Here is a 12,649-nt window from a genome sequence, read left to right on the forward strand (position 1 = left end):
TGAATGTTGCAGATGAAGTTGCAGCAAGAGTCAATTCCGACTCCATACTGGATCTGTTTCTTTTACTTTAACCTTTGCTTCAGGTTGCTTTTGTTCATTTAAAGGATAGTGTTTATACATAATAGCCTGCCTTGGGTGACTCTGCTCCTATGCTTGAATATTGAAGTAAAGTGCCTTTGTTCAGGACCGTGTCCATCTGTGGATGGCAGGAAGAAAGAAATTAACACATCTCCTCTCTAAGGCTTGCCCTCCTAGGAGATATTTGCAAGATGAGAGGCCTTTTTACTTTATTTCCTTGCCTCCCCCAACTCTGTGTTCTATAAAAGAATCTGGCATCCAGACCTCAATAATATGGTTATTTTGAGACATTGGTCTGCCATCTTCTTCATCAGTGAACTTTTGGAATAAAGTCATATTTCTTGCCTCTGCACCTCGTCTCTCAGATTTAGTGGCCTGTAGTGTAGTGAATAGAGCAAGCTTGGATTCAGTAACAGCATTAGTTGTTCTTTATCATAAGTATCAGGAAATGAGTGGCCCTTGGTTTAGCAAATAATTTTCCAGAACTCAACTAATGTGCCAGAGCCTTTCACTATGTGTGCGGAAGCAGCTTATTGGCTTTTTTGGTGTGTAAGCTCTTTCATGAGTATTTGTATATTCTAAATGAGCATGGCAAAAGGATTTTTTTCAGAGGAGGATAAAAGCAGTATGATGCCATACCTGTGTTCTCAGAGAAAGTTGGATGTGGTTAAGATCTTGCCTGAAAAGACTGTGTGTGATAACAAGGCTGTTGAGGTACCTCATGGGAAGTCAGGCAAAGGTTTTTAATCTCACATTGAAAGTGAAAGCAAACTGTGGCTGAAGGGCTACTGAAATCTGCATGAACAGAATATTTTAGCCAAATCTATGATAGCATAATATTTATCAGTTGCTATTGGGATGAAGTTGGTAATTTTAATAATATAGGTGATAACACAGCATTAAAATTGCAGTCATCCACCATTCATTCTTTCAAATTTCAAAACAGGCCAAATTGACTATTCAGTGGAAGAGCAGTGAGGATAATCATTCCTTCACTAAATAGTTCTTGTATGCTGCTGCTGCTGCTAAGTCGCTTCAGTCGTGTCCGACTCTGTGAGACCCCTTAGACGGCAGCCCACCAGGCTCCCCCATCCCTGGGATTTTCCAGGCAAGAACACTGGAGTGGGTTGCCATTTCCTACTCCAATGCATGAAAGTGAAAAGTGAAAGTGAAGTCGCTCAGTCGTGTCCGACTTTTTAGCGACCCCATGCACTGCAGCCTACTAGGCTCCTCTGTCCATGGGATTTTCCACGCAAGAGTACTGGAGTGGGGTGCCATTGCCTTCTTAGAGTTCTTGTATAATGAGTTTCAATCTTTGAAAGTCTCTTTTAGTTTACTTTGGACCATATAAACTATTTTACTTGAGGAAGTGGGGCTGGTCAATTGGCTCCAGTTTTATCAAGCCAATGTGTAAGTTCCAAAGGTTTAATTTTTTTAATAAAAATATGTTTTATTTTATTACTCATTAGGTCAGAGCACCCATGCTTACTTTGGGATATTTTAGGGAATTTTTGTGTGCAAAAAATGCATAACCTGAAAGTTGAGAATTTTGTTTTATTTGGCAGACAAAACTGAGGACTTAAGTCTGGAAAACCACCTCTCAGATAACTCTGATGTACTGCTCTGAAGAGGGAAGCAGGGGGAGCAGGATACAAAGAGGTTTTTGCAACAAAAACCGGGTAGTTTGAATTTCAAAAGATTACTGTTAATTAAAGAAAACCAGACATCTTAAGTTAATTAATTTAGCACTTTTTCTATGTCTATGCATGAAAAGATGCAAGAATCTGGGCTCTTTGAAATCATTTCTTTGATATCCACCTTAACTGTCTAGGGCCAGCATCCTATTCTTCCCCCTCAGGTTGCACTGTTAGGGGAGACTGAAGTGGATGCTGACTTTATGGCCACAGAATCCTTAGTTTGCTGATATGACAAGTGACATTTTTCATTCACATGTTCTATGATCATGGGAAGTTGAGGCACTGTGATTGTTCTGATGGTTAAGGTAAAACATAACTGTCTTCTATTTAGTGTTTGGTAACTCCTATAAGATACCTTGTTAAATTTAGTGGGATACTCAGGTTTAACTCTAATTTGAGCTCCAGCATTGATTAAGAACATGAACACTTACCAACTGATGCATTTTAGGACACGTTGAAGTTAATTCAGAGTATATGATATGGAGGCATAAAAGGCAATTGGCACACTTTTGTCTTTTTGTTGTATAAATTATTCGGGCAAAGTTAGGATTTTCAATTGTGTACATTATGAACATTTGTTTCAGTTTTTTCCCCCATAGAAGAACAGTGCCTCCTCAAACAAACAAACAAACAAACAAAAATCCCCTTGCCAGTTCCTGCATTATTATGCTCAGCTTTTTGATTACTTCTTGTTCATGTCTGTCTTCATATCCTTTCTCTGGGCCTCCAATTCCATTTCATTTTCATTAGTAAGCTCCTTGTGTTGTACAGCAAGGAGTTCAATGAAGCTGTCCTCTTGCAGATCTAGCTTGAAATAAAGATACTGTACTCTATACAGTACCGTGAAAGTACACAAAACCACAAGTACTTACAGAGGAGTCACACACATGACAATGTACACCAAACATGTGAACTAACTTATGTGACTGGAGAGGTGAACTCACATTCACACCTTTGAAAGTTCACATCTTAAAGGTTCCTATGTAGGAGAATTATTGTACATAGAAAAGCACTAAATTCCTTAACTTGAAATATCTGGGTATTTTTTATTAACAGTAATCTTTTGACATTCAGACTATCTGGTTTTTGTTGCAAAAATGCCTATATATCCTGACTCCTCGCTTACCTCTTTGGAGCAGTGTCTCAGAGCTATCTAAGATACTGTGTCCAGGACTTATATCCTAGGTTTTGTCCATCAAATAAAGCATAATTCTCAAATTTTATGTTGTGCATTTTTTCAACCGACACTTCCTTTCTTTTCTTTCTTTTTTTTTTTTTGTGGTTTCTAGATATACTTTAGGGGAACCTCTCTACTCTGAGCAGATTTATAAGTTTATTCCCTCAGAAAGTCCCAAATCAGTATCATCAGATTTAAGGGTTCCCTCTATCATTATGGGTGAATTAATTCCTGGCTGTGCGAGAGGCATACCATAGGTATTTTACCCTAGAACTCTGAGGATCAGGTTCTACTTTGGTGTCAGAGTCATAGGTATTGATAGCAGCAGCAAAGGCAATTTGTGGAGTCCTAGTGATTCATTTGCTTTAGGGAAAGTAGACTTCAACATAATGCATAGTAACATTTCCTCCATACAAGTGGGTCCACATAGCATATAGGGTATGAGTTTCCCTGAATCCTCTGTAGAACAGGGGACAATCCTAAGTTGAGAAACACAATCAAGGGCCAAAAGGTAAAAGTCATTCTCCTGAGCCTAGCACCTGTCACAGCCAATGCTGGAATTAAACCACAGAATAAGTTCAACTGAGATGTACAACTCAGGGCCACTTTAAGGAAGGCTTCAGTCTCCTAGTATTATATGACAGAGGTTCCATAGAACTCAGTAAATGCAGCACAATGTAGCCAAGCTCAAAACACAAACTTCATAGCAGGCAGCAACAGAACTCAGAGTAAGCAGCAGCTCAAAATAATTTCTCACCTACAGGCAACAGAGCCAGTTAGCAAACCAAAGCAAGAGAAGAGATCTCTGCTTTTGGTGTTGTTGTCTAGACATCCTGCTGACATAATCATTATTTTGAACGTTTCATGAGAAAAAAATAGATCTCCACCCAGAATTTGGTTTGTGTACCAAAACTCATGATACCACACCCCCAAGGGGCTTGGAGGTGACAGAGGATGAGATGGTTGGATGGCATCATCAACTCAGTGAGCAAGAGTTTGAACAAACTCTGGGAGATAGTGAAGAACAGGGAAGTCTGGTATGCTGCAGTCTATGGGGTCACAAAGAGTCAGACATGACTGAGCAACTGAGCAACAATTTATGCAAGGAACTCTTGAGGGAGCAGGAAGGCAAAAGCAGGTAATGGCTGCCTTGAGTAAGGCAGAAAGGATAGACTGGGCTTTTATAGTGGCTATGGGCTAGCATTCTAAACAGGTTTGAATTTCCCACAAACACCGAAGGAGGAGACAGTGCAAAACTTCTAATCAGTCTATTCAGGTGTAGAACAAAGAAGAAGAGGGAGAGGCTTAAAAGCAGTAGTCATTCATCAAACATGTGTATTTATTACACCCTTTAATGCATTTTAAAATGCTGACTCTTTGAAAATATTACATGTCTGAAAACTAAATGATACCCTCACCTTGTTATTCTCCCCAAATGAAGAGCAACAAGGAATCAGTAGAGATACTTAAAAATATCATTTTCTACTTAAAAGTCCCTTTATATCGACATTATTTTCCTAGGAATCTCTTCGCTTTTTAAAAATAGAATTTGGAGGGACATAACCGACCTTACAAATAGCTGTGAAAATAAGGGAAGTGAAAAGCAAAGGAGAAAAGGAAAGACATACCCATTTGAATGCAGAGTTCCAAAGAATAGCAAGGAGAGATAAGAAAGCCTTCCTCAGGGATCAATGCAAAGAAATAGAGGAAAACAATAGAATGGGAAAGACTAGAGATCTCTTCAAGAAAATTAGAGATACCAATGGAACATTTCATGCAAAATGGGCTCAGTAAAGGACAGAAATGGTAGGGAACTAACAGAAGCAGAAGATATTAAGAAGAGGTGGCAAGAATACACAGAAGAACTGTACAAAAAAGATCTTCACGATCCAGATAATCACGATAGTGTGATCACTCACCCAGAGCCAGACATCCTGGAATGTGAAGTCAAGTGGGCCTTAGGAAGCATCACTACGAACAAAGCTAGTGGAGGTGACGGAATTCCAGTTGATCTATTTCAAATCCTCAAAGATGATGCTGTGAAAGTGCTGCACTCAATATGCCAGCAAATTTGGAAAACTCAACAGTAGCCACAGTACTGGAAAATATCAGTTTTCATTCCAATCCCAAAGAAAAGCAATGTAAAAGAATGCTCAAACTACCACACAATTGCACTCATCTCACACGCTAGTAAAGTAATGCTCAAAATTCTCCAAGGCAGGCTTCAGCAATATATGAACTGTGAACTTCCAGAAGTTCAAGCTGGTTTTAGAAAAGGCAGAGGAACCAGAGATCAAATTGCCAACATCTGCTGGATCATCGAAAAAGTAAGAGAGTTCCAGAAAAACATCTATTTCTGCCAAAGCCTTTGACTGTGTGGATCACAATAAACTGTGGAAAATTCTGAAAGAAATGGGAATACCAGAACACCTGACCTGCCTCTTGAGAAATCTATATGCAGGTCAGGAAGCAACAGTTAGAACTGGACATGGAACAACAGACTGGTTCCAAATAGGAAAAGGAATATGTCAAGGCTGTATATTGTCACCCTGCTTATTTAACTTCTATGCAGAGTACATCATGAGACATGCTGGGCTGGATGAAGCACAAGCTGGAATCAAGATTGCTGGGAGAAATATCAATAACCTCAGATATGCAGATGACACCACCCTTATGGCAGAAAGTGAAGAAGAACTAAAATAAAGAGCCTCTTGATGAAAGTGAAAGAGGAGAGTGAAAAAGTTGGCTTAAAGCTCAACATTCAGAAAACTAAGATCATGGCATCTGGTCCCATCACTTCATGGCAAATAGATGAGGAAACAGTGGAAACAGTGGCTGACTTTGTTTTCTGGGCTCCAGAGTCACTGCAGATGGTGATTGCAGCCATGAGGTTGGAAGATGCTTTCTCCTTGGAAGGAAAGTTATGACCAACCTAGACGGCATATTAAAAAGCAGAGACATTACTTTGCCAACGAAGGTCCGTCTAGTCTAGGTTATGGTTTTTCCAGTAGTCATGTGTGGATGTGAGAGTTGGACTATAAAGAAAGCTGAGTGCAGAAAAATTGATGCTTTTCAACTGTGGTGTTGGAGAAGACTCTGGAGTATCCCTTGGACTGCAAGGAGATCCTACCAGTCCATCCTAAAGGAGATCAGTCCTGGGTGTTCATTGGAAGGACTGATGTTGAAGCTGAAGCTCCAATACTTTGACCACTTGATGGGAAGAGCTGACTCATTGGAAAAGACCTTGATGTTGGGAAAGATTGAGGGCAGGAGAAGAAGGGGACGACAGAGGATGAGATGGTTGGATGGCATCACCGACTCAATGGACATGGATTTGGGTGGACTCTGGGAGTTGGTGATGGACAGGGAGGCCTGGCGTGCTGCGATTCATGGGGTCGCAAAGAGTCGGACACGATTGAGCGACTGAACTGAACTGAAGTGAACCAGAATTATTCATAGCAGAAACGAATCTTAGAAATTGTGTCTTCCAATATTTTTCTTAAACAGGTATTGTAACTAATTTCAGATATTAGACCAAATGCCCTATGTGGAGTTTTAAATTAATCTTGTCATAAATAATTATTTTGTTAATTAATTTTGAGGAGGACCTGGAATTTGTCTTTGACCTCTGCATCCCAGTAAAGCCAGAACCTTCTGAAAACCCTTCCATGCTTTCCTAATGTAGACTTTATTCTTTATTTAATGAAGTCTTTTCTTCTGGGAAGAAGTACTGCTGTAAATTTCAGTTCATTTAGATAAAGCTTTGATTCCTCAGCCCAAGGCCTGACAGCAAAATCAGGACTTGACTTCTGCCTTTATTATATCATTCACAACTGGAATTTATTCCAAAGATATCACAACAGATCACTGTTGATGGAAGATTTTTATTACCTAGAACCTGTGTGGGCTTACACAACAGGCATAATATTACCACATTCCTTTAAGGTCAATTTTTATCTCCCCTGTGGGCTTTTCTCATTGGCTTCATCTGGATTATCAACATCCCTCAGAGCCAAAGCATCCCTGAATTGCAACAACTTTTAATAAGTGATTTCCTCCAACTTTCTATTCTTTGATAAGACAGGTAATTCAAATTTGGAAAAGTGCCTGAGAAAAAGGGACGAACATACATTAGCAAATATAATCAATCATCTTCCCGTTTTTCTTATCTTCTCTTTCTTTAATGTTATGACTAAATAACACTTAGTCCTTTTACATTTTCAGAAAAAGCTGCTTTTCCCCAGCTAGTTTCATCAAGTATAATTTTGAGTATTTATTACACACACATACTTAAATGCAGATATCGTCCTTTGACTTTGTTTCTCTACCATTTACTCCATGGTGTACTCATTACCATGGTGGACAATAAGGGAGAGCTAAGAAGTCTAGTACAGTGGCTTGATAGGGGTTCTGATTAGTAGCCACATACTTAGGTTTCATATGCTTTACATCAGTGGTTCTCAGATTAAATGTGCATAAGACTCAATTGGAAAGCTTGAAAAAGAAAACAGATTTCTCAGGTTCATTGATTTTCACCCAATAAATATAAATAGGCCCTAAGTATTTGCATTTCTAACAAGCTCATCGGTAATTCTGATGCTGTGATTCCAAGAACCACTTATTGAGCAGATCTTTGTTCTATAAAAGAATTTCTCCATTGCATGCATGGCTCACTCACGTCTAAATCACCAGGAGTGCCCCATATCTGACACACTGAATCAGACTGGGAGAGGGAACCAGGAATCTATGATAACATGTGAAGTGATTTCTATTTACACTGATGTACGAAAATTCTAAACCAGTGGTTCTCATACTTAGCTGTACATGATGCTCACCTGGCAATATTTAATAACTTCTGATACTTTGCTTCCACCTGTAGATACTCTGATTAAATTAGTATGAGGTGCAATCAGGGCCATCAGGATTTATAAAATTTCACTAGGTGATACTAATGTGCAGCAAAATTTGGGAACCACTGCTCTAAACAATATTTAAATCAGGCATCTGGGAAATAAAATTAGAACTTTTTCAAAGAGACTTGCTTGTCGTAATAACTGAGAAACAACAGTAATGAGAGAAGCCAGAGGTAGTAGAATATCTTCAATAGACTGAGATAACACAATGATAACCTATTACCTTAACGAACATAATTTTCAGACAAATAAAAACTGAGCTACTTTATCACCAAAGAGCTCACTAAGGGTATATTTAAAAAAGGACTCTGTTGCATAAGAAATGATGACAAAGACATTGATAATATATGGGTAAAATAAAGCAATATTGATTGTTTATAATCACTGATTTCTTTGATTGTAAAATAATAAAAATCAATGGAAAAAATAATAGCTGAGAAAGCTTGAAAAATTCCCAAGACATCTCAGAATTCAGATTTGGAATGAGCTAAATCTATTTCGTGTCCAAAATTGCCTTGTTTATTCAAGAAGCAAAAAAAAAAGAAAGAAACAAAGAAACAATTCTTTCCATGAAGTCCAGAAGCCTCACTCTTAAAAGAAATACATATTTACTGCTGGCATTTAATGAAATTGGTCTTTTGTACAGAACTTTATTCCACTTTGTTTTAATTGGAATTTTAGTTGACCTTGTGCCTTTTTGACATAAATCTAAAAGTCACCAAGGACAATTACAACATTGTCACTATAGCCTCAGAATTTCATATTAATTCTCTTCATTTACTGATAGGGACATTCAAATCTTCCAATGATTCACAGCACGCAGAAAAAATAAAATACTGGGTGATATATTTTTGAAAATGTGTGTATGTGTGTGTGTGTTAGCATCATGAGGGGATAATACTTAGATTTCAGTCTCCAAACGTTATGAAACATTTGAACAACTTGCTAAAGGATATGCAAAATCTCCAATTTGTGTAGAATTTCTTTTAAATTATTATTTCATTAAAATTATCTTTTTTTTAAAGAGGAACTTGCGTATTTTCTATTTGGAGGAAGGAGAGTGGAACAAATAAGCTTTGCTTTCAGGTTCAGTTGATTCCCTGAAAATTGGTATTTCTGTAGGCTCTATGTTCTCCCCTTTGGGTATTTGGGAGTTCTTTTTGTCCCTTCCCATATTCACCATACAGTTGCAGTGCTTCTAGAAATGCTGCTTCCATCTCCCTTTCAGTAATTCTTCATGCTTCAGAGTTCAGGAAATTATGCTGGTATAGATATAGATAGAGATGGATAAGAGTTCTCTCTCATTCTAATTGCTTGATTAAAGTAATATAGTGGAATCCTAATGATTGTAATAAGCTATATCTAGTATCTTAGAGAAAGATAAATTCCTGAACTAATATCAGGAAAATCAAGAGACATAATGAGTAGCATTAAAATAACTAAAGATTTTCATTATATAGCCTTTCATTTTATAGAGTTTCAATATAAATAGCTTTTGGTGATGGACTCATGAAAATCTTTCACTTTTATAATAAGATATCTTTGGAGACCTAGGAAAAGAAACTGATACTTAAAACTGGGTTGAGGGTGAAGGCTTACAAAAGAATGCAGCATTGCTTTCTTGGAAAAAAAAAATTACAAATTATTGTTAGGGAACTATTGAATGAAACCACCTGCCTTGGTTAGATGGGATAATGGGCTCCTTACAGCAGGAGGTCCAGATACATACATTTATGCTGCCATAAATATGGGAGAGGCCAGAAGAAGAGGAGATGACCAACCTCCCAGAATTATTCTGCTGGAATCCATCTTGGCTAAGAGATGCATGTGCCAGCAGGAAGGATCCTGAGTCAGACTATGGGCCAAGCAAGATGATTGGCCAGAGACAACCAGCAAACTAACTCGATTGCCATAAAACTGGACACTGGGAGAGCAGTTCTCCTGGGTTCCCTTATCCTACTGCTCTCCTCTTGGGTGCCCCTTTCCAATTCCCAGTTCTCAAAATTTCCAGTTTGTCAGCATGTGTGTCTCCTTGGACAATTCATATCCAAGTGTTAGACAAGAGCCCACTCTCGGGTCCTGAAAGGAGTCCTCTTTCCTGCAACCCTATGATGAGAATGAATTTGGAGTGAGAAAAATTTATCTTGTCCAAAACCAGGGGCCAGTCCTTAATATGGCAACAACACAAGAGAAGTCTTTAGAAGGTATTTAACTTGCTGCTCTCATATGGACTCCATGAATCACTATATCTAACAAAACATGAGAAATCTGAGAGCTGGAAAGGTTGACCAAGTAAGAAATGGATGATTGAATTAAAACCCAGTGGATATTCTTACCTGGCAGGGGAGATACCATAATCAAAAACATGATTTTCCCAGAGCAAGGCTAATCCATTGCATTTCAGATGTGCTGACTACTGTGATTTCCCCAAATGTGGGAAACTCAACTGCATAATTTGTGGTAGTGGGGAACTATGTTCATACTTTTCCCTGGTGTTAAAACAAAACAATGGAGAGGGTAAACGTAAGATTGAAAGTGAAATAAAAATGCCAAAATCTAGGTCTGGATATGTACATAAGATATATCTATCAGTAGGTATGTAGAGATTTGTTGTTGTTCAGTCGCTAACTCATGTCTGACTCCTCTCGACTCCACGAACTGCAGTATACCAGGCTTCCCTGTCCTTCACTATCTCCCTGAATTTGCTCAAACTGATGTCCATTGAGTTAGTGATGCCATCCAAACATCTCGTTCCCTGTCGCCTCCTTCTCCTCTTGCTTTATATATATTTTACTAGCTTGAGTAAATCTTCCAGAACTCAGTAAAAAAAAAATAAAAATAGATTAATATATGGTGCAAAAACTAATGTGTTAAGAATGACCATCAACTAAAATAGAGGAGTAGGTAACTCCAAGGAGCTATCCCTTCACAGAAACACTGAAAGATCAAGCAAAAATTGTTAAAATCAACTTAATCAGAGGTCAGGAAAACAGTCAAAGGAAAATTTAAATTAACAAAGTGAATGCTAAATTAAAAAAAGGCAACTAAAAAAAAAAAAGAAAAGGCAACTTATAAACGATAGAGAAACTATGCCATTTTTACTTGCCTGAACCCCAGTGCCACTCTGACTCAGTTGTAGTCTTGTTCATTCCTGAGGAAGCAGGGGTGGCAGTTCAGTTCAGATCAGCTGCTCAGTCAATGCAGATGGTGACAGCAGCCATGAAATTTGAAGACACTTGCTCCTTGGAAGAAAAGCTATGACCAACCTAGACAGCATATTGAAAAACAGAGACATTACTTTGCCAACAAAGGTCCATCAAGTCAAAGCTATGGCTTTTCCAGTAGTCATGTAGGGATGTAAGAGTTGGACTATAAAGAAAGCCGAGTGCCAAAGAATTAATGCTTTTGAACTGTGGTGTTGGAGAAGAAGATTGTTGAGAGTCCCTTGGCCTGCAAGGAGATCAAACCAGTCAATTCTAAAGGAAATCAGTCCTGAATATTCATTGGAAGGACTGATGCTGAAGTTGCAACTCCAACACTTTGGCTACATGATACGATAAACTGACTGATTAGAAAAGACCCTGATGCTGGGAAAGATTGAAGGGTGGAGGAGAAGGAGACGACAGAGGCTGAGATGTTTGGATGGCATCACCAGCTCAAGTTTGACTTTGACATGAGTTTGAGTAAGTTCTGGGAGTTGGTGATGGACAGGGAAGCCTGATGTGTTGCAGTCCATAGGGTGGCAAAGAGTTGGATATGCAGAGTAGATTCCAGTTATAAAAATAATTGTGTTTGTTCTGAGTGCCCGAAGGACACCTGAAGGGGACTGCCTGGAGGGGTGAGACAAGTTGCTGGCCTAGACCATGAGTGGGTATGCCCTGGATATTTCATCTGCCCCACCCCCACCCTCAGTATCTTTCCAATTGGGAGGGGACAGGTAACCTGCTTCACCACCACATAAAACTCAGAATGTCAACTAAGACGGGAGATTTGAGAACCAGGAGAGACTTACCCAAATTCATCTGCACTCCCATAGTCAGGAAGGATTTAGTGATTTTCTAAATATGAATAGATGCAAGGTTTGGGATAATAGAATTATTTTCTGAAAATAAGGGCTTCCCTGATAGCTTAATTGGTAAAGAATCCACCTGCAATGCAGGAGACCCCGGTTCAACTCCTGGGTCAGGAAGATGTGCTGGAGAAGGGATAGGTTACCCACTCCAGTATTCTTGGACTTCCCTTGTGGCTCAGCTGGTAAAGAATCCACCTGCAATGCGGGAGACCTGGGTTTGATCCCTGCGTTGGGAAGATCCCCTGGAGAAGGGAAAGGCTACCCACTCCAGTATTCTGGTCTGGAGAATTGATATTCCATGGAAATATTGGAAATGTTTCTGCGTTCATCCAAATGGCTACAAGAGTGTGCTTTCACTTTCACTTTTCTAAAAATATCTATCTAAAGACCTGTGCCACTACATTCCCTGGAGCACAGAGTGCCTCAGTCCACCCTGAATTCCCTCAGAGAGTGTTGAAGGTCAACAGCTGCAGCAGCACAGGATTCAATCTCCCTAGAGGCAGATGACAAATGAATTTATGGTTACATAGAGAATGAGTTTATGGTTGCTAGGGTGGAAGGGTAGGGGGAGGGATAGAAAATTTGGGATTGACATGTACATGCATGCATGCATGTGAAGTCACTTCAGTCTTTGAGACCCTACGTCCTGTAGCCTGCCAGGCTCCTCTATCCATGGGATTCTCCAGACAAGAATACTGGAATGGGTTGCCAT

General features: G+C 39.2%; 1 non-coding gene across 1 annotated transcript; it reads left to right on the forward strand.

The window, feature by feature from the left end:
• The first annotated feature begins 10,193 nt into the window (after positions 1-10,193).
• On the forward strand, positions 10,194-10,357 carry LOC145504143 (U1 spliceosomal RNA). Its single transcript, XR_014052124.1, has one exon. It is a non-coding gene; the product is annotated as a U1 spliceosomal RNA (small nuclear RNA).
• The last annotated feature ends 2,292 nt before the right edge of the window (positions 10,358-12,649 follow it).

This window comes from Giraffa tippelskirchi, chromosome 4 (genome assembly GCF_054371585.1).
Source record: "Giraffa tippelskirchi isolate mGirTip1 chromosome 4, T2T-mGirTip1v1.2.pri, whole genome shotgun sequence".
NCBI classification, from domain to species: Eukaryota; Metazoa; Chordata; class Mammalia; order Artiodactyla; family Giraffidae; genus Giraffa; species Giraffa tippelskirchi.